This window comes from Leuresthes tenuis, unplaced genomic scaffold, assembly GCF_036924035.1.
Source record: "Leuresthes tenuis unplaced genomic scaffold, fLeuTen1.0.hap1 SCAF_1, whole genome shotgun sequence".
NCBI classification, from domain to species: domain Eukaryota; kingdom Metazoa; phylum Chordata; class Actinopteri; order Atheriniformes; family Atherinopsidae; genus Leuresthes; species Leuresthes tenuis.
Window position 1 is genome coordinate 4,806,800 of NW_027325355.1, and position 25,550 is coordinate 4,832,349.

The 25,550-nt window shown below is 45.8% G+C and overlaps 1 protein-coding gene, 34 non-coding genes and 24 pseudogenes across 35 annotated transcripts in view; 58 read left to right on the plus strand and 1 right to left on the minus strand.

Annotated features, from left to right (window-relative positions):
* The window catches only part of LOC140294513 (protein NLRC3-like), a 1,060,349-nt gene that overhangs the window by 568,830 nt on the left and 465,969 nt on the right, over positions 1 to 25,550 (minus strand). The window lies entirely within an intron of this gene.
* Positions 196 to 314, plus strand: LOC140299413 (5S ribosomal RNA). Its single transcript, XR_011914729.1, has one exon. It is a non-coding gene; the product is annotated as a 5S ribosomal RNA (ribosomal RNA).
* On the plus strand, positions 584 to 702 carry LOC140275218 (5S ribosomal RNA). The gene has a single exon (XR_011908393.1). It is a non-coding gene; the product is annotated as a 5S ribosomal RNA (ribosomal RNA).
* On the plus strand, positions 972 to 1,090 carry LOC140300791 (5S ribosomal RNA; annotated as a pseudogene).
* Positions 1,360 to 1,478, plus strand: LOC140294922 (5S ribosomal RNA). The gene has a single exon (XR_011912821.1). It is a non-coding gene; the product is annotated as a 5S ribosomal RNA (ribosomal RNA).
* LOC140300120 (5S ribosomal RNA) lies at positions 1,748 to 1,866 on the plus strand (annotated as a pseudogene).
* Positions 2,136 to 2,254, plus strand: LOC140278170 (5S ribosomal RNA; annotated as a pseudogene).
* Positions 2,524 to 2,642, plus strand: LOC140291290 (5S ribosomal RNA; annotated as a pseudogene).
* On the plus strand, positions 2,912 to 3,030 carry LOC140285878 (5S ribosomal RNA). Its single transcript, XR_011910824.1, has one exon. It is a non-coding gene; the product is annotated as a 5S ribosomal RNA (ribosomal RNA).
* Positions 3,300 to 3,418, plus strand: LOC140298700 (5S ribosomal RNA; annotated as a pseudogene).
* Positions 3,688 to 3,806, plus strand: LOC140300239 (5S ribosomal RNA; annotated as a pseudogene).
* LOC140298398 (5S ribosomal RNA) lies at positions 4,076 to 4,194 on the plus strand. The gene has a single exon (XR_011914049.1). It is a non-coding gene; the product is annotated as a 5S ribosomal RNA (ribosomal RNA).
* LOC140300337 (5S ribosomal RNA) lies at positions 4,464 to 4,582 on the plus strand (annotated as a pseudogene).
* On the plus strand, positions 4,852 to 4,970 carry LOC140305073 (5S ribosomal RNA; annotated as a pseudogene).
* On the plus strand, positions 5,240 to 5,358 carry LOC140299426 (5S ribosomal RNA). Its single transcript, XR_011914732.1, has one exon. It is a non-coding gene; the product is annotated as a 5S ribosomal RNA (ribosomal RNA).
* LOC140275285 (5S ribosomal RNA) lies at positions 5,628 to 5,746 on the plus strand. The gene has a single exon (XR_011908394.1). It is a non-coding gene; the product is annotated as a 5S ribosomal RNA (ribosomal RNA).
* Positions 6,016 to 6,134, plus strand: LOC140298717 (5S ribosomal RNA). The gene has a single exon (XR_011914338.1). It is a non-coding gene; the product is annotated as a 5S ribosomal RNA (ribosomal RNA).
* LOC140285343 (5S ribosomal RNA) lies at positions 6,404 to 6,522 on the plus strand (annotated as a pseudogene).
* LOC140277140 (5S ribosomal RNA) lies at positions 6,792 to 6,910 on the plus strand. The gene has a single exon (XR_011909071.1). It is a non-coding gene; the product is annotated as a 5S ribosomal RNA (ribosomal RNA).
* On the plus strand, positions 7,180 to 7,298 carry LOC140301020 (5S ribosomal RNA). The gene has a single exon (XR_011914890.1). It is a non-coding gene; the product is annotated as a 5S ribosomal RNA (ribosomal RNA).
* On the plus strand, positions 7,568 to 7,686 carry LOC140298102 (5S ribosomal RNA). Its single transcript, XR_011913780.1, has one exon. It is a non-coding gene; the product is annotated as a 5S ribosomal RNA (ribosomal RNA).
* On the plus strand, positions 7,956 to 8,074 carry LOC140299233 (5S ribosomal RNA; annotated as a pseudogene).
* Positions 8,344 to 8,462, plus strand: LOC140291106 (5S ribosomal RNA). Its single transcript, XR_011912421.1, has one exon. It is a non-coding gene; the product is annotated as a 5S ribosomal RNA (ribosomal RNA).
* LOC140298420 (5S ribosomal RNA) lies at positions 8,732 to 8,850 on the plus strand. The gene has a single exon (XR_011914069.1). It is a non-coding gene; the product is annotated as a 5S ribosomal RNA (ribosomal RNA).
* Positions 9,120 to 9,238, plus strand: LOC140288349 (5S ribosomal RNA). The gene has a single exon (XR_011912152.1). It is a non-coding gene; the product is annotated as a 5S ribosomal RNA (ribosomal RNA).
* On the plus strand, positions 9,508 to 9,626 carry LOC140290061 (5S ribosomal RNA). The gene has a single exon (XR_011912316.1). It is a non-coding gene; the product is annotated as a 5S ribosomal RNA (ribosomal RNA).
* Positions 9,896 to 10,014, plus strand: LOC140289325 (5S ribosomal RNA; annotated as a pseudogene).
* On the plus strand, positions 10,284 to 10,402 carry LOC140288968 (5S ribosomal RNA). The gene has a single exon (XR_011912210.1). It is a non-coding gene; the product is annotated as a 5S ribosomal RNA (ribosomal RNA).
* LOC140298406 (5S ribosomal RNA) lies at positions 10,672 to 10,790 on the plus strand. The gene has a single exon (XR_011914056.1). It is a non-coding gene; the product is annotated as a 5S ribosomal RNA (ribosomal RNA).
* LOC140275353 (5S ribosomal RNA) lies at positions 11,060 to 11,178 on the plus strand. The gene has a single exon (XR_011908398.1). It is a non-coding gene; the product is annotated as a 5S ribosomal RNA (ribosomal RNA).
* LOC140298537 (5S ribosomal RNA) lies at positions 11,448 to 11,566 on the plus strand. The gene has a single exon (XR_011914174.1). It is a non-coding gene; the product is annotated as a 5S ribosomal RNA (ribosomal RNA).
* Positions 11,836 to 11,954, plus strand: LOC140299235 (5S ribosomal RNA; annotated as a pseudogene).
* On the plus strand, positions 12,224 to 12,342 carry LOC140275414 (5S ribosomal RNA). Its single transcript, XR_011908402.1, has one exon. It is a non-coding gene; the product is annotated as a 5S ribosomal RNA (ribosomal RNA).
* Positions 12,612 to 12,730, plus strand: LOC140298538 (5S ribosomal RNA). The gene has a single exon (XR_011914175.1). It is a non-coding gene; the product is annotated as a 5S ribosomal RNA (ribosomal RNA).
* LOC140269803 (5S ribosomal RNA) lies at positions 13,000 to 13,118 on the plus strand (annotated as a pseudogene).
* Positions 13,388 to 13,506, plus strand: LOC140275480 (5S ribosomal RNA). The gene has a single exon (XR_011908408.1). It is a non-coding gene; the product is annotated as a 5S ribosomal RNA (ribosomal RNA).
* On the plus strand, positions 13,776 to 13,894 carry LOC140298540 (5S ribosomal RNA). Its single transcript, XR_011914177.1, has one exon. It is a non-coding gene; the product is annotated as a 5S ribosomal RNA (ribosomal RNA).
* Positions 14,164 to 14,282, plus strand: LOC140281594 (5S ribosomal RNA; annotated as a pseudogene).
* Positions 14,552 to 14,670, plus strand: LOC140299707 (5S ribosomal RNA; annotated as a pseudogene).
* Positions 14,940 to 15,058, plus strand: LOC140298571 (5S ribosomal RNA). The gene has a single exon (XR_011914205.1). It is a non-coding gene; the product is annotated as a 5S ribosomal RNA (ribosomal RNA).
* Positions 15,328 to 15,436, plus strand: LOC140294194 (5S ribosomal RNA; annotated as a pseudogene).
* On the plus strand, positions 15,706 to 15,824 carry LOC140298541 (5S ribosomal RNA). The gene has a single exon (XR_011914178.1). It is a non-coding gene; the product is annotated as a 5S ribosomal RNA (ribosomal RNA).
* LOC140308432 (5S ribosomal RNA) lies at positions 16,094 to 16,212 on the plus strand (annotated as a pseudogene).
* Positions 16,482 to 16,600, plus strand: LOC140296594 (5S ribosomal RNA). Its single transcript, XR_011912978.1, has one exon. It is a non-coding gene; the product is annotated as a 5S ribosomal RNA (ribosomal RNA).
* On the plus strand, positions 16,870 to 16,988 carry LOC140297764 (5S ribosomal RNA). The gene has a single exon (XR_011913470.1). It is a non-coding gene; the product is annotated as a 5S ribosomal RNA (ribosomal RNA).
* Positions 17,258 to 17,376, plus strand: LOC140275536 (5S ribosomal RNA). The gene has a single exon (XR_011908411.1). It is a non-coding gene; the product is annotated as a 5S ribosomal RNA (ribosomal RNA).
* Positions 17,646 to 17,764, plus strand: LOC140299983 (5S ribosomal RNA; annotated as a pseudogene).
* LOC140298564 (5S ribosomal RNA) lies at positions 18,034 to 18,152 on the plus strand. Its single transcript, XR_011914199.1, has one exon. It is a non-coding gene; the product is annotated as a 5S ribosomal RNA (ribosomal RNA).
* Positions 18,422 to 18,530, plus strand: LOC140292450 (5S ribosomal RNA; annotated as a pseudogene).
* On the plus strand, positions 18,800 to 18,918 carry LOC140285146 (5S ribosomal RNA; annotated as a pseudogene).
* LOC140297908 (5S ribosomal RNA) lies at positions 19,188 to 19,306 on the plus strand. Its single transcript, XR_011913602.1, has one exon. It is a non-coding gene; the product is annotated as a 5S ribosomal RNA (ribosomal RNA).
* Positions 19,576 to 19,694, plus strand: LOC140298499 (5S ribosomal RNA). The gene has a single exon (XR_011914140.1). It is a non-coding gene; the product is annotated as a 5S ribosomal RNA (ribosomal RNA).
* Positions 19,964 to 20,082, plus strand: LOC140293929 (5S ribosomal RNA). Its single transcript, XR_011912724.1, has one exon. It is a non-coding gene; the product is annotated as a 5S ribosomal RNA (ribosomal RNA).
* LOC140298132 (5S ribosomal RNA) lies at positions 20,352 to 20,470 on the plus strand. The gene has a single exon (XR_011913807.1). It is a non-coding gene; the product is annotated as a 5S ribosomal RNA (ribosomal RNA).
* On the plus strand, positions 20,740 to 20,858 carry LOC140296715 (5S ribosomal RNA). The gene has a single exon (XR_011912990.1). It is a non-coding gene; the product is annotated as a 5S ribosomal RNA (ribosomal RNA).
* Positions 21,128 to 21,236, plus strand: LOC140292451 (5S ribosomal RNA; annotated as a pseudogene).
* On the plus strand, positions 21,506 to 21,624 carry LOC140299220 (5S ribosomal RNA; annotated as a pseudogene).
* LOC140311346 (5S ribosomal RNA) lies at positions 21,894 to 22,012 on the plus strand (annotated as a pseudogene).
* On the plus strand, positions 22,282 to 22,399 carry LOC140301013 (5S ribosomal RNA; annotated as a pseudogene).

The window sequence follows — 25,550 nt, forward strand, 5'->3', positions numbered from 1 at the left end:
TCATCTTCAGCTGCTGCTGCTTTGTTGGCAGACACGAAGTGATCTGAGAGTCTCAGTTTCAACTAAAGATGATAATCACATCAGGGATGAAGATGTGCCCACTACAATTTAGCCGTTCTCGGCAATTATCTGGTTACATCGAGGAACTCTATGATTCCAGTACCTATATAATGCACATTTGTCAAAGACATTGTTGCTTACGGCCACACCACCCTGAAAATACCCGACCTCGTCTGGTCTCGGAAGCCAAGCAGGGTTGGGCCTGGTTAGTACTTGTATGGGAGACTGCTTGGGAATACCAGGTGCTGTAAGCTTTTTCTCTTCTCACTACCCCCTGCATGTCTTTTGTTGCAACGTCTGATCACCCTGTGACACATGAGTAAGTTGGTCATCTTCAGCTGCTGCTGCTTTGTTGGCAGACACGAAGTGATCTGAGAGTCTCAGTTTCAACTGCAGGTAATAATCACATCAGGGATTAAGATGTGCCCACTACATATCAGCCTTTCTCTGCAATTATCTGGTTACATAGAGTAACCGTATGATTCCAGTACCTATATAATGCACATTGTTCACAGACATTGTTGCTTACAGCCACACCACCCTGAATATGCCCGACCTCGTCTGATCTCGGAAGCCAAGCAGGGTTGGGCCTGGTTAGTACTTGGATGGGAGACTGCTTGGGAATACCAGGTGCTGTAAGCTTTTCCTCTTCTCTCTACCACCTGCATGTCTTTTGTTGCAACGTCTGATCACCCTGTGACACATGAGGAAGTTGGTCATCTTCAGCTGCTACTGCTTTGTTGGCAGACACGAAGTTATCTGAGAGTCTCAGTTTCCGCTGGAGAGAATAATCACAACAGGGATGAAGATATGCCCACTACAAGTTAGCCTTTCTCGGCAATTATCTGGTTACATAGAGTAACCGTATGATTCCAGTACCTATATAATGCACATTGTTCACAGATAGATTTGCTTACGGCCACACCACCCTGAACATGCCCAACCTCGTCTGATCTCGAAAGCCAAGCAGGGTTGGGCCTGGTTAGTACTTGGATGGGAGACTACTTGGGAATACCAGGTGCTGTAAGCTTTTTCTCTTCTCTCTACCACCTGCATGTCTTTTGTTGCAACGTCTGATCACCCTGTGACACATGAGGAAGTTGGTCATCTTCAGCTGCTGTTGCTTTGTAGGCAGACACGAAGTGATCTGAGACTCTCAGTTTCAACTGCAGGTAATAATCACATCAGGGATGAAGATGTGCCCACTACATATCAGCCTTTCTCGGCAATTATCTGGTTACATAGAGTAACCGTATGATTCCAGTACCTATATAATGCACATTTGTGACAGACATTGTTGCTTACAGCCACACCACCCTGAATATGCCCGACCTCGTCTGATCTCGGAAGCCAAGCAGGGTTGGGCCTGGTTAGTACTTGGATGGGAGACCACTTGGGAATACCAGGTGCTTTAAGCTTTTTCTCTTCTCTCTACCACATGCATGTCTTTTGTTGCAACGTCTGATCACCCTGTGACACATGAGGAAGTTGGTCATCTTCAGCTGCTGCTGCTTTGTTGGCAGACATGAAGTGATCTGAGAGTCTCAGTTTCAACTGCAGGTAATAATCACATCAGGGATGAAGATGTGCCCACTACATATCAGCCTTTCTCGGCAATTATCTGGTTACATAGAGTAACCGTATGATTCCAGTACCTATATAATGCACATTTGTGACAGACATTGTTGCTTACAGCCACACCACCCTGAATATGCCCGACCTCGTCTGATCTCCGAAGCCAAGCAGGGTTGGGCCTGGTTAGTACTTGGATGGGAGACCACTTGGGAATACCAGGTGCTTTAAGCTTTTTCTCTTCTCTCTACCACATGCATGTCTTTTGTTGCAACGTCTGATCACCCTGTGACACATGAGGAAGTTGGTCATCTTCAGCTGCTGCTGCTTTGTTGGCAGACACAAAGTGATCTGAGAGTCTCAGTTTCAACTGCAGTTAATAATCACATCAGGGAAGAAGATGTGCCCACTACATATCAGCCTTTCTCTGCAAATATCTGGTTACATAGAGTAACCGTATGATTCCAGTACCTATATAATGCACATTGTTCACTGATATTGTTGCTTACGGCCACACCACCCTGAATATACCCCACCTCGTCTGATCCCAGAAGCCAAGCAGGGTTGGGCCTGGTTAGTACTTGGATGGGAGACCGCTTGGGAATACCAGGTGCTGTAAGCGTTTTCTCTTCTCACTACCCCCTTCATGTTTTTTGTTGCAACGTCTGATCACCCTGTGACACATGAGTAAGTTGGTCATCTTCAGCTGCTGCTGCTATGTTGGCAGACACGAAGTGATCTGAGAGTCTCAGTTTCCGCTGGAGAGAATAATCACGACAGGGAAGAAGATGTGCCCAATACGCATCAGCCTTTCTCGGCAATTATCTGGTTACATAGAGGAACTGTATTATTCCAGTACCTATATAATGCACATTTGTGACAGACATTGTTGCTTATGGCCACACCACCCTGAATATGGCCGACCTCGTCTGATCTTGGAAGCCAAGCAGGTTTGGTCCTGGTTAGTACTTGGATGGGAGACCGCTTGCGAATACCAGGTGCTGTAAGCTTTTTCTCTTCTCTCTACCACCTGCATGTCTTTTGTTGCAACGTCTGATCACCCTGTGACACATGAGGAAGTTGGTCATCTTCAGCTGCTGCTTCTTTGTTGGCAGACACGAAGTGATCTGAGAGTCTCAGTTTCAACTGCAGGTAATAATCACATCAGGGATGAAGATGTGCCCACTACATATCAGCCTTTCTCGGCAATTATCTGGTTACATAGAGTAACCGTATGATTCCAGTACCTATATAATGCACATTTGTGATAGACATTGTTGCTTACGGCCACACCACCCTGAATATGCCCGACCTCGTCTGATCTCGGAAGCCAAGCAGGGTTGGGCCTGGGTAGTACTTGGATGGGAGACTGCTTGGGAATGCCAGGTGCTGTAAGCTTTTTCTCTTCTCACTACCCCCTGCAGTTTTTTTGTTGCAACGTCTGATCACCCTGTGACACAAGAGGAAGTTGGTCATCTTCAGCTGCTGCTGCTTTGTTGGCAGACACGAAGTGATCTGAGAGTCTCAGTTTCAACTGCAGGTAATAATCACATCAGGGATGAAGATGTGCCCACTACATATCAGCCTTTCTCGGCAATTATCTGGTTACAAAGAGTAACCGTATGATTCCAGTACCTATATAATGCACATTGTTCACACATATTGTTACTTACGGCCACACCACCGTGAAAATACCCGACCTCGACTGATCTCGGAAGCCAAGCAGGGTTGGGCCTGGTTAGTACTTTGATGGGAGACTGCTTGGGAATACCAGGTGCTGTAAGCTTTTTCTCTTCTCACTACCCCCTGCATGTTTTTTGTTGCAACGTCTGATCACCCTGTGACACATGAGTAAGTTTGTCATCTTCAGCTGCTGCTGCTTTGTTGGCAAACACGAAGTGATCTGAGAGTCTCAGTTTCCGCTGGAGAGAATAATCACGACAGGGAAGAAGATGTGCCCAATACGCATCAGCCTTTCTCGGCAATTATCTGGTTACATAGAGTAACCGTATGATTCCAGTAACTATATAATGCACATTTGTGACAGCCAATGTTGTTTACGGCCACACCACCCTGAATATCCCCGACCTCGTCTAATCTCGGAAGCCAAGCAGGGTTGGGCCTGGTTAGTACTTGGATGGGAGACTGCTTGGGAATACCAGGTGCTGTAAGCTTTTTCTCTTCTCTCTACCACCTGCATGTCTTTTGTTTCAACGTCTGATCACCCTGTGACACATGAGGAAGTTGGTCATTTTAGGCTGCTGTTGCTTTGTAGGCAGACACGAAGTGATCTGAGACTCTCAGTTTCAACTGCAGGTAATAATCACATCAGGGATGAAGATGTGCCCACTACATATCAGCCTTTCTCGGCAATTATCTGGTTACATAGAGTAACCGTATGATTCCAGTACCTATATAATGCACATTGTTCACAGATAGATTTGCTTACGGCCACACCACCCTGAACATGCCCAACCTCGTCTGATCTCGGAAACCAAGCAGGGTTGGGCCTGGTTAGTACTTGGATGGGAGACTACTTGGGAATACCAGGTGCTGTAAGCTTTTTCTCTTCTCTCTACCACCTGCATGTCTTTTGTTTCAACGTCTGATCACCCTGTGACACATGAGGAAGTTGGTCATTTTAGGCTGCTGTTGCTTTGTAGGCAGACACGAAGTGATCTGAGACTCTCAGTTTCAACTGCAGGTAATAATCACATCAGGGATGAAGATGTGCCCACTACATATCAGCCTTTCTCGGCAATTATCTGGTTACATAGAGTAACCGTATGATTCCAGTACCTATATAATGCACATTTGTGACAGACATTGTTGCTTACAGCCACACCACCCTGAATATGCCCAACCTCGTCTGATCTCGGAAGCCAAGCAGGGTTGGGCCTGGTTAGTACTTGGATGGGAGACCGCTTGGGAATACCAGGTGCTTTAAGCTTTTTCTCTTCTCTCTACCACATGCATGTCTTTTGTTGCAACGTCTGATCACCCTGTGACACATGAGGAAGTTGGTCATCTTCAGCTGCTGCTGCTTTGTTGGCAGACACGAAGTGATCTGAGAGTCTCAGTTTCAACTACAGGTAGTAATCACATCAAGGATGAAGATATGCCCACTACATATCAGCCTTTCTTGGCAATTATCTGGTTACATAGAGGAACTGTATGATTCCAGTACCTATATAATGCACATTTGTCACAGACATTGTCGCTTACGGCCAAACCACCCTGAAGATGCACGACCTCGTCTGATCTCGGAAGCCAAGCAGGGTTGGGCCTGGTTAGTACTTGTATGGGAGACTGTTTGGGAATACCAGGTGCTGTAAGCTTTTTCTCTTCTCTCTAGCACCTGCATGTCTTTTGTTGCAACGTCTGATGACCCTGTGACACATGACAAAGTTGGTCATCTTCAGCTGCTGCTGCTTTGTTGGCAGACACGAAGTGATCTGAGAGTCTCAGTTTCAACTAAAGATGATAATCACATCAGGGATGAAGATGTGCCCACTACAATTTAGCCGTTCTCGGCAATTATCTGGTTACATCGAGGAACTCTATGATTCCAGTACCTATATAATGCACATTTGTCAAAGACATTGTTGCTTACGGCCACACCACCCTGAAAATACCCGACCTCGTCTGGTCTCGGAAGCCAAGCAGGGTTGGGCCTGGTTAGTACTTGTATGGGAGACTGCTTGGGAATACCAGGTGCTGTAAGCTTTTTCTCTTCTCACTACCCCCTGCATGTCTTTTGTTGCAACGTCTGATCACCCTGTGACACATGAGTAAGTTGGTCATCTTCAGCTGCTGCTGCTTTGTTGGCAGACACGAAGTGATCTGAGAGTCTCAGTTTCAACTGCAGGTAATAATCACATCAGGGATTAAGATGTGCCCACTACATATCAGCCTTTCTCTGCAATTATCTGGTTACATAGAGTAACCGTATGATTCCAGTACCTATATAATGCACATTGTTCACAGACATTGTTGCTTACAGCCACACCACCCTGAATATGCCCGACCTCGTCTGATCTCGGAAGCCAAGCAGGGTTGGGCCTGGTTAGTACTTGGATGGGAGACTGCTTGGGAATACCAGGTGCTGTAAGCTTTTCCTCTTCTCTCTACCACCTGCATGTCTTTTGTTGCAACGTCTGATCACCCTGTGACACATGAGTAAGTTGGTCATCTTCAGCTGCTGCTGCTTTGTTGGCAGACACGAAGTTATCTGAGAGTCTCAGTTTCCGCTGGAGAGAATAATCACAACAGGGATGAAGATATGCCCACTACAAGTTAGCCTTTCTCGGCAATTATCTGGTTACATAGAGGAACCGTATGATTCCAGTACCTATATAATGCACATTGTTCACAGATAGATTTGCTTACGGCCACACCACCCTGAACATGCCCAACCTCGTCTGATCTCGAAAGCCAAGCAGGGTTGGGCCTGGTTAGTACTTGGATGGGAGACCGCTTGGGAATACCAGGTGCTGTAAGCTTTTTCTCTTCTCTCTACCACCTGCATGTCTTTTGTTGCAACGTCTGATCACCCTGTGACACATGAGGAAGTTGGTCATCTTCAGCTGCTGTTGCTTTGTAGGCAGACACGAAGTGATCTGAGACTCTCAGTTTCAACTGCAGGTAATAATCACATCAGGGATGAAGATGTGCCCACTACATATCAGCCTTTCTCGGCAATTATCTGGTTACATAGAGTAACCGTATGATTCCAGTACCTATATAATGCACATTTGTGACAGACATTGTTGCTTACAGCCACACCACCCTGAATATGCCCGACCTCGTCTGATCTCCGAAGCCAAGCAGGGTTGGGCCTGGTTAGTACTTGGATGGGAGACAGCTTGGGAATACCAGGTGCTTTAAGCTTTTTCTCTTCTCTCTACCACATGCATGTCTTTTGTTGCAACGTCTGATCACCCTGTGACACATGAGGAAGTTGGTCATCTCCAGCTGCTGCTGCTTTGTTGGCAGACACGAAGTGATCTGAGAGTCTCAGTTTCAACTGCAGGTAATAATCACATCAGGGATGAAGATGTGCCCACTACAAGTTAGCCTTTCTCGGCAATTATCTGGTTACATAGAGGAACTGTATGATTCCAGTACCGATATAATGCACATTTGTCACAGACATTGTTGCTTACGGCCACACCACCCTGAACATGCCCGACCTCGTCTGATCTCGGAAGCCAAGCAGGGTTGGGCCTGGTTAGTACTTGGATGGGAGACCGCTTCGGAATACCAGGTGCTGTAAGCTTTTTCTCTTCTCTCTACCACTTGCATGTCTTTTGTTGCAACGTCTGAACACCCTGTGACACATGAGGAAGTTGGTAATCTTCAGCTGCTGCTGCTTTGTTGGCAGACACGAAGTGATCTGAGAGTCTCAGTTTCAACTGCAGGTAATAATCACATCAGGGATTAAGATGTGCCCACTACATATCATTCTTTCTCTGCAATTATCTGGTTACATAGAGTAACCATATGATTCCAGTACCTATATAATGCACATTGTTCACAGATATTGTTGCTTACGGCCACACCACCCTGAATATACCCGACCTCGTCTGATCTCGGAAGCCAAGCAGGGTTGGGCCTGATTAGTACTTGGATGGGAGACTGCTTGGGAATACCAGGTGCTGTAAGCTTTTTCTCTTCTCTCTACCACCTGCATGTCTTTTGTTGCAACGTCTAATCACCCTGTGACACATGAGGAAGTTGGTCATCTTCAGCTGCTGCTGCTTTGTTGGCAGACACGAAGTGATCTGAGAGTCTCAGTTTCAACTGCAGGTAATAATCACATCAGGGATGAAGATGTGCCCACTACATATCAGCCTTTCTCGGCAATTATCTGGTTACATAGAGTAACCGTATGATTCCAGTACCTATATAATGCACATTTGTGACAGACATTGTTGCTTACAGCCACACCACCCTGAATATGCCCGACCTCGTCTGATCTCGGAAGCCAAGCAGGGTTGGGCCTGCTTAGTACTTGGATGGGAGACTGCTTGGGAATACCAGGTGCTGTAAGCTTTTCCTCTTCTCTCTACCACCTGCATGTCTTTTGTTGCAACGTCTGATCACCCTGTGACACATGAGGAAGTTGGTCATCTTCAGCTGCTGCTGCTTTGTTGGCAGACACGAAGTGATCTGAGACTCTCAGTTTCAACTGCAGGTAATAATCACATCAGGGATGAAGATGTGCCCACTACATATCAGCCTTTCTCGGCAATTATCTGGTTACATAGAGTAACCGTATGATTCCAGTACCTATATAATGCACATTTGTGACAGACATTGTTGCTTACAGCCACACCACCCTGAATATGCCAGACCTCGTCTGATCTCGGAAGCCAAGCAGGTTTGGGCCTGGTTAGTACTTGGATGGGAGACCGCTTGGGAATACCAGGTGCTGTAAGCTTTTTCTCTTCTCTCTACCACGTGCATGTCTTTTGTTGCAACGTCTGATCACCCTGTGACACATGAGGAAGTTGGTCATCTCCAGCTGCTGCTGCTTTGTTGGCAGACACGAAGTTATCTGAGAGTCTCAGTTTGAACTACAGGTAGTAATCACATCAAGGATGAAGATGTGCCCACTACATATCAGCCTTTCTCGGCAATTATCTGGTTACATAGAGTAACCGTATGATTCCAGTACCTATATAATGCACATTTGTGACGGACATTGTTGCTTACAGCCACACCACCCTGAATATGCCCGACCTCGTCTGATCTCGGAAGCAAAGCAAGGTTGGGCCTGGATAGTACTTGGATGGGAGACCGCTTGGGAATACCAGGTGCTGTAAGCTTTTTCTCTTCTCTCTACCACATGCATGTCTTTTTTTGCAACGTCTGATCACCCTGTGACACATGAGGAAGTTGGTCATCTTCAGCTGCTGCTGCTTTGTTGGCAGACACGAAGTGATCTGAGAGTCTCAGTTTCAACTGCAGGTAATAATCACATCAGGGATTAAGATCTGCCCACTACATATCATTCTTTCTCTGCAATTATCTGGTTACATAGAGTAACCATATGATTCCAGTACCTATATAATGCACATTGTTCACAGATATTGTTGCTTACGGCCACACCACCCTGAATATATCTGACCTCGTCTGATCTCGGAAGCCAAGCAGGGTTGGGCCTGATTAGTACTTGGATGGGAGACTGCTTGGGAATACCAGGTGCTGTAAGCTTTTTCTCTTCTCTCTACCACGTGCATGTCTTTTGTTGCAACGTCTGATCACCCTGTGACACATGAGGAAGTTGGTCATCTTGAGCAGCTGCTGCTTTGTTGGCAGACACGAAGTGATCTGAGAGTCTCAGTTTCAACTACAGGTAGTAATCACATCAAGGATGAAGATATGCCCACTACATATCAGCCTTTCTCGGCAATTATCTGGTTACATAGAGGAACTGTATGATTCCAGTACCGATATAATGCACCTTTGTCACAGACATTGTTGCTTACGGCCACACCACCCTGAACATGCCCGACCTCGTCTGATCTCGGAGGCCAAGCAGGGTTGGGCCTGGTTAGTACTTGGATGGGAGACCGCTTGGGAATACCAGGTGCTGTAAGCTTTTTCTCTTCTCTCTACCACGTGCATGTCTTTTGTTGCAACGTCTGATCACCCTGTGACACATGAGGAAGTTGGTCATCTCCAGCTGCTGCTGCTTTGTTGGCAGACACGAAGTGATCTGAGAGTCTCAGTTTCAACTACAGGTAATAATCACATCAAGGATGAAGATATGCCCACTACATATCAGCCTTTCTCGGCAATTATCTGGTTACATAGAGGAACTGTATTATTCCAGTACCTATATAATGCACCTTTGTCACAGACATTGTTGCTTACAGCCACACCACCCTGAACATGCCCGACCTCGTCTGATCTCGGAGGCCAAGCAGGGTTGGGCCTGGTTAGTACTTGGATGGGAGACCGCTTGGGAATACCAGGTGCTGTAAGCTTTTTCTCTTCTCTCTACCACGTGCATGTCTTTTTTTGCAACGTCTGATCACCCTGTGACACATGAGGAAGTTGGTCATCTTCAGCTGCTGCTGCTTTGTTGGCAGACACGAAGTGATCTGAGAGTCTCAGTTTCAACTGCAGGTAATAATCACATCAGGGATGAAGATGTGCCCACTACAAGTTAGCCTTTCTCGGCAATCATCTGATTACATCGAGGAACTCTATGATTCCAGTACCTATATAATGCACATTTGTCAAAGACATTGTTGCTTACGGCCACACCACCCTGAACATACCCGACCTCATCTGATCTAGGAAGCCAAGCAGGGTTGGGCCTGGTTAGTAGTTGGATGGGAGACTGCTTGGGAATACAAGGTGCTGTAAACTTTTTCTCTTCTCTCTACCACCTGCATGTCTTTTGTTGCAACGTCTGATCACCCTGTGACACATGAGGAAGTTGGTCATCTTCAGCTGCTGCTGCTTTGTAGGCAGACACGAAGTGATCTGAGACTCTCAGTTTCAACTGCAGGTAATAATCACATCAGGGATGAAGATGTGCCCACTACATATCAGCCTTTCTCGGCAATTATCTGGTTACATAGACTAACCGTATGATTCCAGTACCTATATAATGCACATTTGTGACAGACATTGTTGCTTACAGCCACACCACCCTGAATATGCCCGACCTCGTCTGATCTCGGAAGCCAAGCAAGGTTGGGCCTGGTTAGTACTTGGATGGGAGACCGCTTGGGAATACCAGGTGCTGTAAGCTTTTTCTCTTCTCTCTACCACATGCATGTCTTTTGTTGCAACGTCTGATCACCCTGTGACACATGAGGAAGTTGGTCATCTTCAGCTGCTGCTGCTTTGTTGGCAGACATGAAGTGATCTGAGATTCTCAGTTTCAACTGCAGGTAATAATCACATCAGGGATGAAGATGTGCCCACTACATATCAGCCTTTCTCGGCAATTATCTGGTTACATAGAGTAACCGTATGATTCCAGTACCTATATAATGCACATTTGTGACAGACATTGTTGCTTACAGCCACACCACCCTGAATATGCCTGACCTCGTCTGATCTCGGAAGCCAAGCAGGGTTGGGCCTGGTTAGTACTTGGATGGGAGACCACTTGGGAATACCAGGTGCTTTAAGCTTTTTCTCTTCTCTCTACCACATGCATGTCTTTTGTTGCAACGTGTGATCACCCTGTGACACATGAGGAAGTTGGTCATCTTCAGCTGCTGCTGCTTTGTTGGCAGACATGAAGTGATCTGAGATTCTCAGTTTCAACTGCAGGTAATAATCACATCAGGGATGAAGATGTGCCCACTACATATCAGCCTTTCTCGGCAATTATCTGGTTACATAGAGTAACCGTATGATTCCAGTACCTATATAATGCACATTTGTGACAGACATTGTTGCTTACAGCCACACCACCCTGAATATGCCCGACCTCGTCTGATCTCGGAAGCCAAGCAGGGTTGGGCCTGGTTAGTACTTGGATGGGAGACTGCTTGGGAATACCAGGTGCTGTAAGCTTTTCCTCTTCTCTCTACCACCTGCATGTCTTTTGTTGCAACGTCTGATCACCCTGTGACACATGAGGAAGTTGGTCAACTTCAGCTGCTGCTGCTTTGTTGGCAGACACGAAGTGATCTGAGAGTCTCAGTTTCCGCTGGAGAGAATAATGACCACAGGGAAGAAGATGTGCCCAATACGCATCAGCCTTTCTCGGCAATTATCTGGTTACATAGAGGAACCGTATGATTCCAGTACCTATATAATGCACATTGTTCACAGATAGATTTGCTTACGGCCACACCACCCTGAACATGCCCAACCTCGTCTGATCTCGGAAGCCAAGCAGGGTTGGGCCTGGTTAGTACTTGGATGGGAGACTACTTGGGAATACCAGGTGCTGTAAGCTTTTTCTCTTCTCTCTACCACCTGCATGTCTTTTGTTGCAACGTCTGATCACCCTGTGACACATGAGGAAGTTGGTCATCTTCAGCTGCTGTTGCTTTGTAGGCAGACACGAAGTGATCTGAGACTCTCAGTTTCAACTGCAGGTAATAATCACATCAGGGATGAAGATGTGCCCACTACATATCAGCCTTTCTCGGCAATTATCTGGTTACATAGAGTAACCGTATGATCCCAGTACCTATATAATGCACATTTGTGACTGACATTGTTGCTTACAGCCACACCACCCTGAATATACCCGACCTCGTCTGATCTCCGAAGCCAAGCAGGGTTGGGCCTGGTTAGTACTTGGATGGGAGACCGCTTGGGAATACCAGGTGCTTTAAGCTTTTTCTCTTCTCTCTACCACATGCATGTCTTTTGTTGCAACATCTGATCACCCTGTGACACATGAGGAAGTTGGTCATCTTCAGCTGCTGCTGCTTTGTTGGCAGACACGAAGTGATCTGAGATTCTCAGTTTCAACTGCAGGTAATAATCACATCAGGGATGAAGATGTGCCCACTACATATCAGCCTTTCTCGGCAATTATCTGGTTACATAGAGTAACCGTATGATTCCAGTACCTATATAATGCACATTTGTGACAGACATTGTTGCTTACAGCCACACCACCCTGAATATGCCCGACCTCGTCTGATCTCGGAAGCCAAGCAGGGTTGGGCCTGGTTAGTACTTGGATGGGAGACTGCTTGGGAATACCAGGTGCTGTAAGCTTTTCCTCTTCTCTCTACCACCTGCATGTCTTTTGTTGCAACGTCTGATCACCCTGTGACACATGAGGAAGTTGGTCAACTTCAGCTGCTGCTGCTTTGTTGGCAGACACGAAGTGATCTGAGAGTCTCAGTTTCCGCTGGAGAGAATAATGACCACAGGGAAGAAGATGTGCCCAATACGCATCAGCCTTTCTCGGCAATTATCTGGTTACATAGAGGAACCGTATGATTCCAGTACCTATATAATGCACATTGTTCACAGATAGATTTGCTTACGGCCACACCACCCTGAACATGCCCAACCTCGTCTGATCTCGGAAGCCAAGCAGGGTTGGGCCTGGTTAGTACTTGGATGGGAGACTACTTGGGAATACCAGGTGCTGTAAGCTTTTTCTCTTCTCTCTACCACCTGCATGTCTTTTGTTGCAACGTCTGATCACCCTGTGACACATGAGGAAGTTGGTCATCTTCAGCTGCTGTTGCTTTGTAGGCAGACACGAAGTGATCTGAGACTCTCAGTTTCAACTGCAGGTAATAATCACATCAGGGATGAAGATGTGCCCACTACATATCAGCCTTTCTCGGCAATTATCTGGTTACATAGAGTAACCGTATGATCCCAGTACCTATATAATGCACATTTGTGACTGACATTGTTGCTTACAGCCACACCACCCTGAATATGCCCGACCTCGTCTGATCTCCGAAGCCAAGCAGTGTTGGGCCTGGTTAGTACTTGGATGGGAGACCGCTTGGGAATACCAGGTGCTTTAAGCTTTTTCTCTTCTCTCTACCACATGCATGTCTTTTGTTGCAACATCTGATCACCCTGTGACACATGAGGAAGTTGGTCATCTTCAGCTGCTGCTGCTTTGTTGGCAGACATGAAGTGATCTGAGAGTCTCAGTTTCAACTGCAGGTAATAATCACATCAGGGATGAAGATGTGCCCACTACATATCAGCCTTTCTCTGCAATTATCTGGTTACATAGAGTAACCGTATGATTCCAGTACCTTTATAATGCACATTTGTGACAGACATTGTTGCTTACAGCCACACCACCCTGAATATGCCCGACCTCGTCTGATCTCGGAAGCCAAGCAGGGTTGGGCCTGGTTAGTACTTGGATGGGAGACTGCTTGGGAATACCAGGTGCTGTAAGCTTTTCCTCTTCTCTCTACCACCTGCATGTCTTTTGTTGCAACGTCTGATCACCCTGTGACACATGAGGAAGTTGGTCATCTTCAGCTGCTGCTGCTTTGTTGGCAGACACGAAGTGATCTGAGAGTCTCAGTTTCCGCTGGAGAGAATAATGACCACAGGGAAGAAGATGTGCCCAATATGCATCAGCCTTTCTCGGCAATTATCTGGTTACATAGGGGAACCGTATGATTCCAGTACCTATATAATGCACATTGTTCACAGATAGATTTGCTTACGGCCACACCACCCTGAACATGCCCAACCTCGTCTGATCTCGGAAGCCAAGCAGGGTTGGGCCTGGTTAGTACTTGGATGGGAGACTACTTGGGAATACCAGGTGCTGTAAGCTTTTTCTCTTCTCTCTACCACCTGCATGTCTTTTGTTGCAACGTGTGATCACCCTGTGACACATGAGGAAGTTGGTCATCTTCAGCTGCTGCTGCTTTGTTGGCAGACACGAAGTGATCTGAGAGTCTCAGTTTCAACTACAGGTAGTAATCACATCAAGGATGAAGATATGCCCACTACATATCAGCCTTTCTCGGCAATTATCTGGTTACATAGAGGAACTGTATGATTCCAGTACCTATATAATGCACATTTGTCACAGACATTGTCGCTTACGGCCAAACCACTCTGAAGATGCACGACCTCGTCTGATCTCGGAAGCCAAGCAGGGTTGGGCCTGGTTAGTACATGGATGGGAGGCTACTTGGGAATACCAGGTGCTGTAAGCTTTTTCTCTTCTCTCTAGCACCTGCATGTCTTTTGTTGCAACGTCTGATCACCCTGTGACACATGAGGAAGTTGGCCATCTTCAGCTGCTGCTGCTTTGTTGGCAGACACGAATTGATCTGAGAGTCTCAGTTTCAACTACAGGTAGTAATCACATCAAGGATGAAGATATGCCCACTACATATCAGCCTTTCTTTGCAATTATCTGGTTACATAGAGGAACTGTATGATTCCAGTACCTATATAATGCACATTTGTCACAGACATTGTCGCTTACGGCCACACCACCCTGAATATGCCCGACCTCGTCTGATCTCGGAAACCAAGCAGGGTTGGGACTGGTTAGTACTTGGATGGGAGACTGTTTGGGAATACCAGGTGCTGTAAGCTTTTTCTCTTCTCTCTAGCACCTGCATTTCTTTTGTTGCAACGTCTGATGACCCTGTGACACATGACAAAGTTGGTCATCTTCAGCTGCTGCTGCTTTGTTGGCAGACACGAAGTGATCTGAGAGTCTCAGTTTCAACTAAAGATAATAATCACATCAGGGATGAAGATGTGCCCACTACAATTTAGCCTTTCTCGGCAATTATCTGGTTACATCGAGGAACTCTATGATTCCAGTACCTATATAATGCACATTTGTCAAAGACATTGTTGGTTACGGCCACACCACCCTGAAAATACCCGACCTCGTCTGATATCGGAAGCCAAGCAGGGTTGGGCCTGGTTAGTACTTGGATGGGAGACTGCTTGGGAATACCAGGTGCTGTAAGCTTTTTCTCTTCCCTCTACCACCTGCATGTCTTTTGTTGCAACGTCTGATGACCCTGTGACACATGAGTAAGTTGGTCATCTTCAGCTGCTGCTGCTTTGTTGGCAGACACGAAGTGATCTGAGAGTCTCAGTTTCAACTGCAGGTAATAATCACATCAGGGATTAAGATGTGCCCACTACATATCAGCCTTTCTCTGCAATTATCTGGTTACATAGAGTAACCGTATGATTCCAGTACCTATATAATGCACATTGTTCACAGATATTGATACTTACGGCCACACCACCATGAATATACCTGATCTCGGAAGCCAAGCAGGTTTGGGCCTGGTTAGTACTTGGATGGGAGACCACTTGGGAATACCAGGTGCTGTAAGCTTTTTCTCTTCCCTCTACCACCTGCATGTCTTTTGTTGCAACGTCTGATGACCCTGTGACACATGACGAAGTTGGTCATCTTCAGCTGCTGCTGCTTTGTTGGCAGACACGAAGTGATCTGAGAGTCTCAGTTTCAACTAAAGATAATAATCACATCAGGGATGAAGATGTGCCCACTACAATTTAGCCTTTCTCGGCAATTATCTGGTTACATAGAGGAACCGTATGATTCCAGTACCTATATAATGCACATTTTTCACAGATAGATTTGCTTACGGCCACACCACCCTGAACATGCCCAACCTCGTCTGATCTCGGAAGCCAAGCAGGGTTGGGCCTGGTTAGTACTTGGATGGGAGACTACTTGGGAATACCAGGTGCTGTAAGCTTTTCCTCTTCTCTCTACCACCTGCATGTCTTTTGTTGCAACGTCTGATCACCCTGTGACACATGAGGAAGTTGGTCATCTTAAGCTGCTGTTGCTTTGTAGGCAGACACGAAGTGATCTGAGACTCTCAGTTTCAACTGCAGGTAATAATCACATCAGGGATGAAGATGTGCCCACTACATATCAGCCTTTCTCGGCAATTATCTGGTTACATAGAGTAACCGTATGATTCCAGTACCTATATAATGCACATTTGTGACAGACATTGTTGCTTACAGCCACACCACCCTGAATATGCTCGACCTCGTCTGATCTCCGAAGCCAAGCAGGGTTGGGCCTGGTTAGTACTTGGATGGGAGACCGCTTGGGAATACCAGGTGCTTTAAGCTTTTTCTCTTCTCTCTACCACATGCATGTCTTTTGTTGCAACGTCTGATCACCCTGTGACACATGAGGAAGTTGGTCATCTTCAGCTGCTGCTGCTTTGTTGGCAGACACGAAGTGATCTGAGAGTCTCAGTTTCAACTGCAGGTAATAATCACATCAGGGATGAAGATGTGCCCACTACAAGTTAGCCTTTCTCGGCAATTATCTGGTTACATAGAGGAACTGTATGATTCCAGTGCCGATATAATGCACATTTGTCACAGACATTGTTGCTTACGGCCACACCACCCTGAACATGCCCGACCTCGTCTGATCTCGGAAGCCAAGCAGGGTTGGGCCTGGTTAGTACTTGGATGGGAGACCGCTTGGGAATACCAGGTGCTGTAAGCTTTTTCTCTTCTCTCTACCACTTGCATGTCTTTTGTTGCAACGTCTGAACACCCTGTGACACATGAGGAAGTTGGTAATCTTCAGCTGCTGCTGCTTTGTTGAGAGACACGAAGTGATCTGAGAGTCTCAGTTTCAACTGCAGGTAATAATCACATCAGGGATGAAGATGTGCCCACTACATATCATTCTTTCTCTGCAATTATCTGGTTACATAGAGTAACCATATGATTCCAGTACCTATATAATGCACATTGTTCACAGATATTGTTGCATACGGCCACACCACCCTGAATATACCCGACCTCGTCTGATCTCGGAAGCCAAGCAGGGTTGGCCCTGATTAGTACTTGGATGGGAGACCACTTGGGAATACCAGGTGCTGTAAGCTTTTTCTCTTCTCTCTACCACATGCATGTCTTTTGTTGCAACGTCTGATCACCCTGTGACACATGAGGAAGTTGGTCATCTTCAGCTGCTGCTGCTTTGTTGGCAGACACGAAGTGATCTGAGAGTCTCAGTTTCAACTGCAGGTAATAATCACATCAGGGATGAAGATGTGCCCACTACATATCAGCCTTTCTCGGCAATTATCTGGTTACATAGAGTAACCGTATGATTCCAGTACCTATATAATGCACATTTGTGACAGACATTGTTGCTTACAGCCACACCACCCTGAATATGCCCGACCTCGTCTGATCTCGGAAGCCAAGCAGGGTTGGGCCTGGTTAGTACTTGGATGGGAGACTGCTTGGGAATACCAGGTGCTGTAAGCTTTTCCTCTTCTCTCTACCACCTGCATGTCTTTTGTTGCAACGTCTGATCACCCTGTGACACATGAGGAAGTTGGTCATCTTCAGCTGCTGCTGCTTTGTTGGCAGACACGAAGTGATCTGAGAGTCTCAGTTTCCGCTGGAGAGAATAATGACCACAGGGAAGAAGATGTGCCCAATACGCATCAGCCTTTCTCGGCAATTATCTGGTTAAATAGAGGAACCGTATGATTCCAGTACCTATATAATGCACATTGTTCACAGATAGATTTGCTTACGGCCACACCACCCTGAACATGCCCAACCTCGTCTGATCTCGGAAGCCAAGCAGGGTTGGACCTGGTTAGTACTTGGATGGGAGACTACTTGGGAATACCAGGTGCTGTAAGCTTTTTCTCTTCTCTCTACCACCTGCATGTCTTTTGTTGCAACGTCTGATCACCCTGTGACACATGAGGAAGTTGGTCATCTTCAGCTGCTGTTGCTTTGTAGGCAGACACGAAGTGATCTGAGACTCTCAGTTTCAACTGCAGGTAATAATCACATCAGGGATGAAGATGTGCCCACTACATATCAGCCTTTCTCGGCAATTATCTGGTTACATAGAGTAACCGTATGATTCCAGTACCTATGTAATGCACATTTGTGACAGAAATTGTTGCTTACAGCCACACCACCCTGAATATGCCCGACCTCGTCTGATCTCGGAAGCCAAGCAGGGTTGGGCCTGGTTAGTACTTGGATGGGAGACCGCTTGGGAATACCAGGTGCTGTAAGCTTTTTCTCTTCTCTCTACCACTTGCATGTCTTTTGTTGCAACGTCTGAACACCCTGTGACACATGAGGAAGTTGGTAATCTTCAGCTGCTGCTGCTTTGTTGGCAGACACGAAGTGATCTGAGAGTCTCAGTTTCAACTGCAGGTAATAATCACATCAGGGATTAAGATGTGCCCACTACATATCATTCTTTCTCTGCAATTATCTGGTTACATAGAGTAACCATATGATTCCAGTACCTATATAATGCACATTGTTCACAGATATTGTTGCTTACGGCCACACCACCCTGAATATGTCTGATCTCGGAAGCCAAGCAGGGTTGGGCCTGATTAGTACTTGGATGGGAGACTGCTTGGGAATACCAGGTGCTGTAAGCTTTTTCTCTTCTCTCTACCACCTGCATGTCTTTTGTTGCAACGTCTGATCACCCTGTGACACATGAGGAAGTTGGTCATCTTCAGCTGCTGCTGCTTTGTTGGCAGACACGAAGTGATCTGAGAGTCTCAGTTTCAACTGCAGGTAATAATCACATCAGGGATGAAGATGTGCCCACTACATATCAGCCTTTCTTGGCAATTATCTGGTTACATAGAGGAACTGTATGATTCCAGTACCTATATAATTCACATTTGTGACAGACATTGTCGCTTACGGCCACACCACCCTGAACATGACTGACCTCGTCTGATCTCGGAAGCCAAGCAGGATTGGGCCTGGTTAGTACTTGGATGGGAGACAGCTTGGGAATACCAGGTGCTGTAAGCTTTTTCTCTTCTCTCTACCACGTGCATGTCTTTTGTTGCAACGTCTGATCACCCTGTGACACATGAGGAAGTTGGTCATCTTCAGCTGCTGCTGCTTTGTTGGCAGACATGAAGTGATCTGAGAGTCTCAGTTTCAACTACAGGTAGTAATCACATCAAGGATGAAGATGTGCCCACTACATATCAGCCTTTCTCGGCAATTATCTGGTTACATAGAGTAACCGTATGATTCCAGTACCTATATAATGCACATTTGTGACAGACATTGTTGCTTACAGCCACACCACCCTGAATATGCCCGACCTCGTCTGATCTCGGAAGACAAACAGGGTTGGGCCTGATTAGTACTTGGATGGGAGACTGCTTGGGAATACCAGGTGCTGTAAGCTTTTTCTCTTCTCTCTACCACCTACATGTCTTTTGTTGCAACGTCTGATCACCCTGTGACACATGAGGAAGTTTGTCATCTTCAGCTGCTGCTGCTTTGTTGGCAGACACGAAGTGATCTGAGAGTCTCAGTTTCAACTGCAGGTAATAATCACATCAGGGATGAAGATGTTCCCACTACAAGTTAGCCTTTCTCGGCAATTATCTGGTTACATAGAGTAATCGTATGATTCTAGTACCTATATAATGCACATTTGTGACAGACATTGTTGCTTACAGCCACACCACCCTGAATATGCCCGACCTCGTCTGATCTCGGAAGCCAAGCAGGGTTGGGCCTGGTTAGTACTTGGATGGGAGACTGCTTGGGAATACCAGGTTCTGTAAGCTTTTTCTCTTCTCTCTACCACGTGCATGTCTTTTGTTGCAACGTCTGATCACCCTGTGACACATGAGGAAGTTGGTCATCTTCAGCTGCTGCTGCTTTGTTGGCAGACACGAAGTGATCTGAGAGTCTCAGTTTCAACTACAGGTAGTAATCACATCAAGGATGAAGATATGCCCACTACATATCAGCCTTTCTCGGCAATTATCTGGTTACATAGAGGAACTGTATGATTCCAGTACCGATATAATGCACCTTTGTCACAGACATTGTTGCTTACGGCCACACCACCCTGAACATCCCCGACCTCGTCTGATCTCGGAGGCCAAGCAGGGTTGGGCCTGGTTAGTACTTGGATGGGAGACCGCTTGGGAATACCAGGTGCTGTAAGCTTTTTCTCTTCTCTCTACCACGTGCATGTCTTTTGTTGCAACGTCTGATCACCCTGTGACACATGAGGAAGTTGGTCATCTTCAGCTGCTGCTGCTTTGTTGGCAGACACGAAGTGATCTGAGAGTCTCAGTTTCAACTGCAGGTAATAATCACATCAGGGATGAAGATGTGCCCACTACATATCAGCCTTTCTCGGCAATTATCTGGTTACATAGAGTAACAGTATGATTCCAGTACCTATATAATGCACATTTGTGACAAACATTGTTGCTTACAGCCACACCACCCTGAATATGCCCGACCTCGTCTGATCTTGGAAGCCAAGCAAGGTTGGGCCTGGTTAGTACTTGGATGGGAGACCGCTTGGGAATACCAGGTGCTGTAAGCTTTTTCTCTTCTCTCTACCACATGCATGTCTTTTGTTGCAACGTCTGATCACCCTGTGACACATGAGGAAGTTGGTCATCTTCAGCTGCTGCTGCTTTGTTGGCAGACACGAAGTGATCTGAGAGTCTCAGTTTCAACTGCAGGTAATAATCACATCAGGGATGAAGATGTGCCCACTACAAGTTTGCCTTTCTCGGCAATTATCTGGTTACATAGAGTAACCGTATGATTCCAGTACCTATATAATGCACATTTGTCACAGACATTGTTGCTTACGGCCACACCACCCTGAACATGCCCGACCTCGTCTGATCTCGGAAGCCAAGCAGGGTTGGGCCTGGTTAGTACTTGGATGGGAGACCGCTTGGGAATACCAGGTGCTGTAAGCTTTTTCTCTTCTCTCTACCACTTGCATGTCTTTTGTTGCAACGTCTGAACACCCTGTGACACATGAGGAAGTTGGTAATCTTCAGCTGCTGCTGCTTTGTTGGCAGACACGAAGTGATCTGAGAGTCTCAGTTTCAACTGCAGGTAATAATCACATCAGGGATTAAGATGTGCCCACTACATATCATTCTTTCTCTGCAATTATCTGGTTACATAGAGTAACCATATGATTCCAGTACCTATATAATGCACATTGTTCACAGATATTGTTGCTTACGGCCACACCACCCTGAATATGTCTGATCTCGGAAGCCAAGCAGGGTTGGGCCTGATTAGTACTTGGATGGGAGACTGCTTGGGAATACCAGGTGCTGTAAGCTTTTTCTCTTCTCTCTACCACCTGCATGTCTTTTGTTGCAACGTCTGATCACCCTGTGACACATGAGGAAGTTGGTCATCTTCAGCTGCTGCTGCTTTGTTGGCAGACACGAAGTGATCTGAGAGTCTCAGTTTCAACTGCAGGTAATAATCACATCAGGGATGAAGATGTGCCCACTACATATCAGCCTTTCTCGGCAATTATCTGGTTACATAGAGTAACCGTATGATTCCAGTACCTATATAATGCACATTTGTGACAGACATTGTTGCTTACAGCCACACCACCCTGAATATGCCCGACCTCGTCTGATCTCGGAAGCCAAGCACGGTTGGGCCTGGTTAGTACTTGGATGGGAGACTGCTTGGGAATACCAGGTGTTGTAAGCTTTTCCTCTTCTCTCTACCACCTGCATGTCTTTTGTTGCAACGTCTGATCACCCTGTGACACATGAGGAAGTTGGTCATCTTCAGCTGCTGCTGCTTTGTTGGCAGACACGAAGTGATCTGAGAGTCTCAGTTTCAACTACAGGTAGTAATCACATCAAGGATGAAGATATGCCCACTACATATCAGCCTTTCTTGGCAATTATCTGGTTACATAGAGGAACTGTATGATTCCAGTACCTATATAATTCACATTTGTGACAGACATTGTCGCTTACGGCCACACCACCCTGAACATGACTGACCTCGTCTGATCTCGGAAGCCAAGCAGGATTGGGCCTGGTTAGTACTTGGATGGGAGACTACTTGGGAATACCAGGTGCTGTAAGCTTTTTCTCTTCTCTCTACCACGTGCATGTCTTTTGTTGCAATGTCTGATCACCCTGTGACACATGAGGAAGTTGGTCATCTTCAGCTGCTGCTGCTTTGTTGGCAGACACGAAGTGATCTGAGAGTCTCAGTTTCAACTGCAGGTAATAATCACATCAGGGATGAAGATGTGCTCACTACAAGTTAGCCTTTCTCGGCAATTATCTGGTTACATAGAGGAACTGTATGATTCCAGTGCCGATATAATGCACATTTGTCACAGACATTGTTGCTTACGGCCACACCACCCTGAAATGCCCGACCTCGTCTGATCTCGGAAGCCAAGCAGGGTTGGGCCTGGTTAGTACTTGGATGGGAGACAGCTTGGGAATACCAGGTGCTGTAAGCTTTTTCTCTTCTCTCTACCACGTGCATGTCTTTTGTTGCAACGTCTGATCACCCTGTGACACATGAGGAAGTTGGTCATCTTCAGCTGCTGCTGCTTTGTTGGCAGACATGAAGTGATCTGAGAGTCTCAGTTTCAACTACAGGTAGTAATCACATCAAGGATGAAGATGTGCCCACTACATATCAGCCTTTCTCGGCAATTATCTGGTTACAGTGTGATGCTGTAGTGTCGCGAGATTGTGTGAGACTATCGGCAGATTCAAACAAGGCGCGCCTCAAATAGAGCAAACAATATAATAAGATTATAATTACGCCAATAACCACTGTTTAAATAAATATATTATCGGGTGAAACAAAAACAAAACACTGGAGTACAGTGAAGAAAGCCTGGAGAGCCTCACGGATTTCATCGACGAGTGTTTTGACAGGATCGTCATGGGGAAAACCAACCAAACCCCATCTGCTAGCAGCAAGGCTTCAACTTCAAAGAGAAGTCGCAATGAAGAGTCACCCGGAGCGACGTCTCCAGCTGGTAATGATTCGACGGACATTTTAACATCGATCGATAACAAATTATCCAGCTTCGACGCCCGTATGTCTCTGTTGGAGATTCTACACAGAGAGTTCCAGGCATTACGGGAGTCGTTGGAGTTCAGCCAGCAACAGGTGCAGACGCTGGCTGCAGAAAACGCAACCCTCAGAGGATCGGTGAAAACACTCACCGAGGGAATGAGCCGGATCTCTGACGAGAACAAGAGGATGAAAGAATCAATTATTGATCTCCAGGCTCGTAGTATGAGGGACAATCTGGTGTTTTCTGGAATCCCGGAGCAGGCAGACGAGGATCCTGAACTCACAGTGAAAAATTTCATCCAAAATCAACTGAAACTTCCAGGAGATGTAGTGAAAAACATTACTTTTCACCGAGTCCACCGCCTGGGAGGGAAGAGACCTGATGCCCGCCGACCGAGACCGATTGTGGCCAAGTTCGAGCATTATCAACAGAAGGTCCAGGTGAGGGGACGCGGCAGGGAGCTGAGAGGAACGGACTTCAGCGTCAATGACCAGTTTCCCAAAGAAATCCTGGAAAGACGCAGGGTTCTGTTCCCCATCCGGAGAAAGTTCATGGAAGGAGGCTCCCGGGCTGTCATCGCGGTGGATAAGTTATTCATCAACGGGCAGCTGTACCGCGACCAGGAAACCACTCCTTGGCTCTTCTAAACTCCAGGTGATCTGTATTCGTTAACTTGTATAAATCATATCACCATAGATGGTACATAAGTAACTCTGAAATAGTCTATCCAATTCATATCTAGTTATCTATCAAGGCAAAATATATAGCTCACTGCCAGTCTCACCAGCACAGGATATATGCAGCTCATATTTGTTTATTTGTTTTTGTTTTTTTGTTTTTGTTTTTCCTTTTTCTATCTCACACTTCCACTCTTTTGCACTGTTTTTCTGTTCTGTCTTTCTTCCCCAACCCGCTGCGTTTCCACCTTAATAAGTAATGTTAACAAGCACGGCGCACATAGAGTTTTGAGCAGAGCACATAACGAAGTTCCACACAGCATCGACAGCGCAAGTACATATTGTAGCAAGCTCATACTGACAACTGAAACACCAACAATGGCATGTTCATGGAAGCATATATGCACACACACGCACGGGATGCTTTTAGCAAGCATCCAGCACTCACTACATTAGTCTGAGCATGTCCACACTGAGGTTTATCTCATGGAATGTGCATGGAGCTGGGTCCAGGGAGAAGAGATTAAAAATCTCCAATAAATTGAAGGATTTACAGGCGGACATTGTTTTATTACAGGAGATTCATTTATCAGAGACTGCAGCTGATGTTCTCACCACAGCACAGTTTCCTCATGTGTACTCAGCCTGTTACAACTCCAGACAAAGAGGTGTAGCCATTCTGATAAATAGAAGAGTAAATTTCACCGTAAACAACACAGTTATAGATCCAGAAGGTAGATTTCTAATAGTTAATTTATCTGTTCAAAATATGAATTTATGCATTGCAAATATATATGGTCCAAATGTGGATGACCCCTCATTTTTTCACTCCTTTTTCACTTCACTCTCTGATCACTCAGATAACACACTCATCATAGGAGGGGACTTTAACATGGTATTAGACTCAGGACTAGACAGACTCAGTACTTCAGGAAGTCAGCGGAACTGGCAGTCCACGAATATTGTTAAACAGTATATGAAAGATTTTGGTCTTTGTGATGCTTGGCGCTCCCACCACCCCACTCTTAGAGAATACACCTTCTTCTCACCGGTACACCACTCATACTCAAGAATAGATTATTTGTTAGTTAGCAGTTCCTTGTTGAGGGATATTTCAGACACCAAAATCCACCCCATCACTATCAGTGATCACGCTCCAGTTTCTATCACACTGAAGAATAACAGAGTTACACCACCAGCTAGGAATTGGAGATTTAATACATCATTACTAAAAGACCCTGATTTTATTAATTATTTCAAAAGGGAATGGTCTGTATATTTAGAAAATAATGACCTGCCAGGAATGTCAGCTTGTACTCTTTGGGAAGCCGGAAAAGCAGTTATGAGAGGCAAAATAATCTCTTTTTCATCAAATAAGAAAAAGAGGGAAAGTTCAAGGATATCAGATTTAGAACTCAGGATTAAATCATTAGAAATTGTCTACAGTACCTCCAAAGAGGAACACACACTGAATGAATTAAGAAAAGCTAAACTTGAATTAAACAAAATTATTGATAAACAAACACAGTTTCTCATACAAAGACTTCGCTTGGAGAACTTTGAGCACGGAAATAAATCTGGAAGGTTCCTAGCTAACCAACTAAAGAGAAACAAAGAGAAAACAACAATCACTTCTGTTAAAGACTCAAAAGGAAATGTCACCCATGACCCCGATGTAATCAACAATGCTTTTAGGGACTTCTATAAAACCTTATATTCATCACAAAATGATCCATCAGATAGTAACATAGATCAGTTTCTTAGTAATATCAACCTTCCAAAATTACAAACCGAACAGGCAATGGCTCTGGATTCACCTCTTTCAATAGGAGAACTCCATGAAGCCCTTCAACATATGCCTAGTAACAAAGCCCCGGGACCAGATGGTTTTCCAGCAGAGT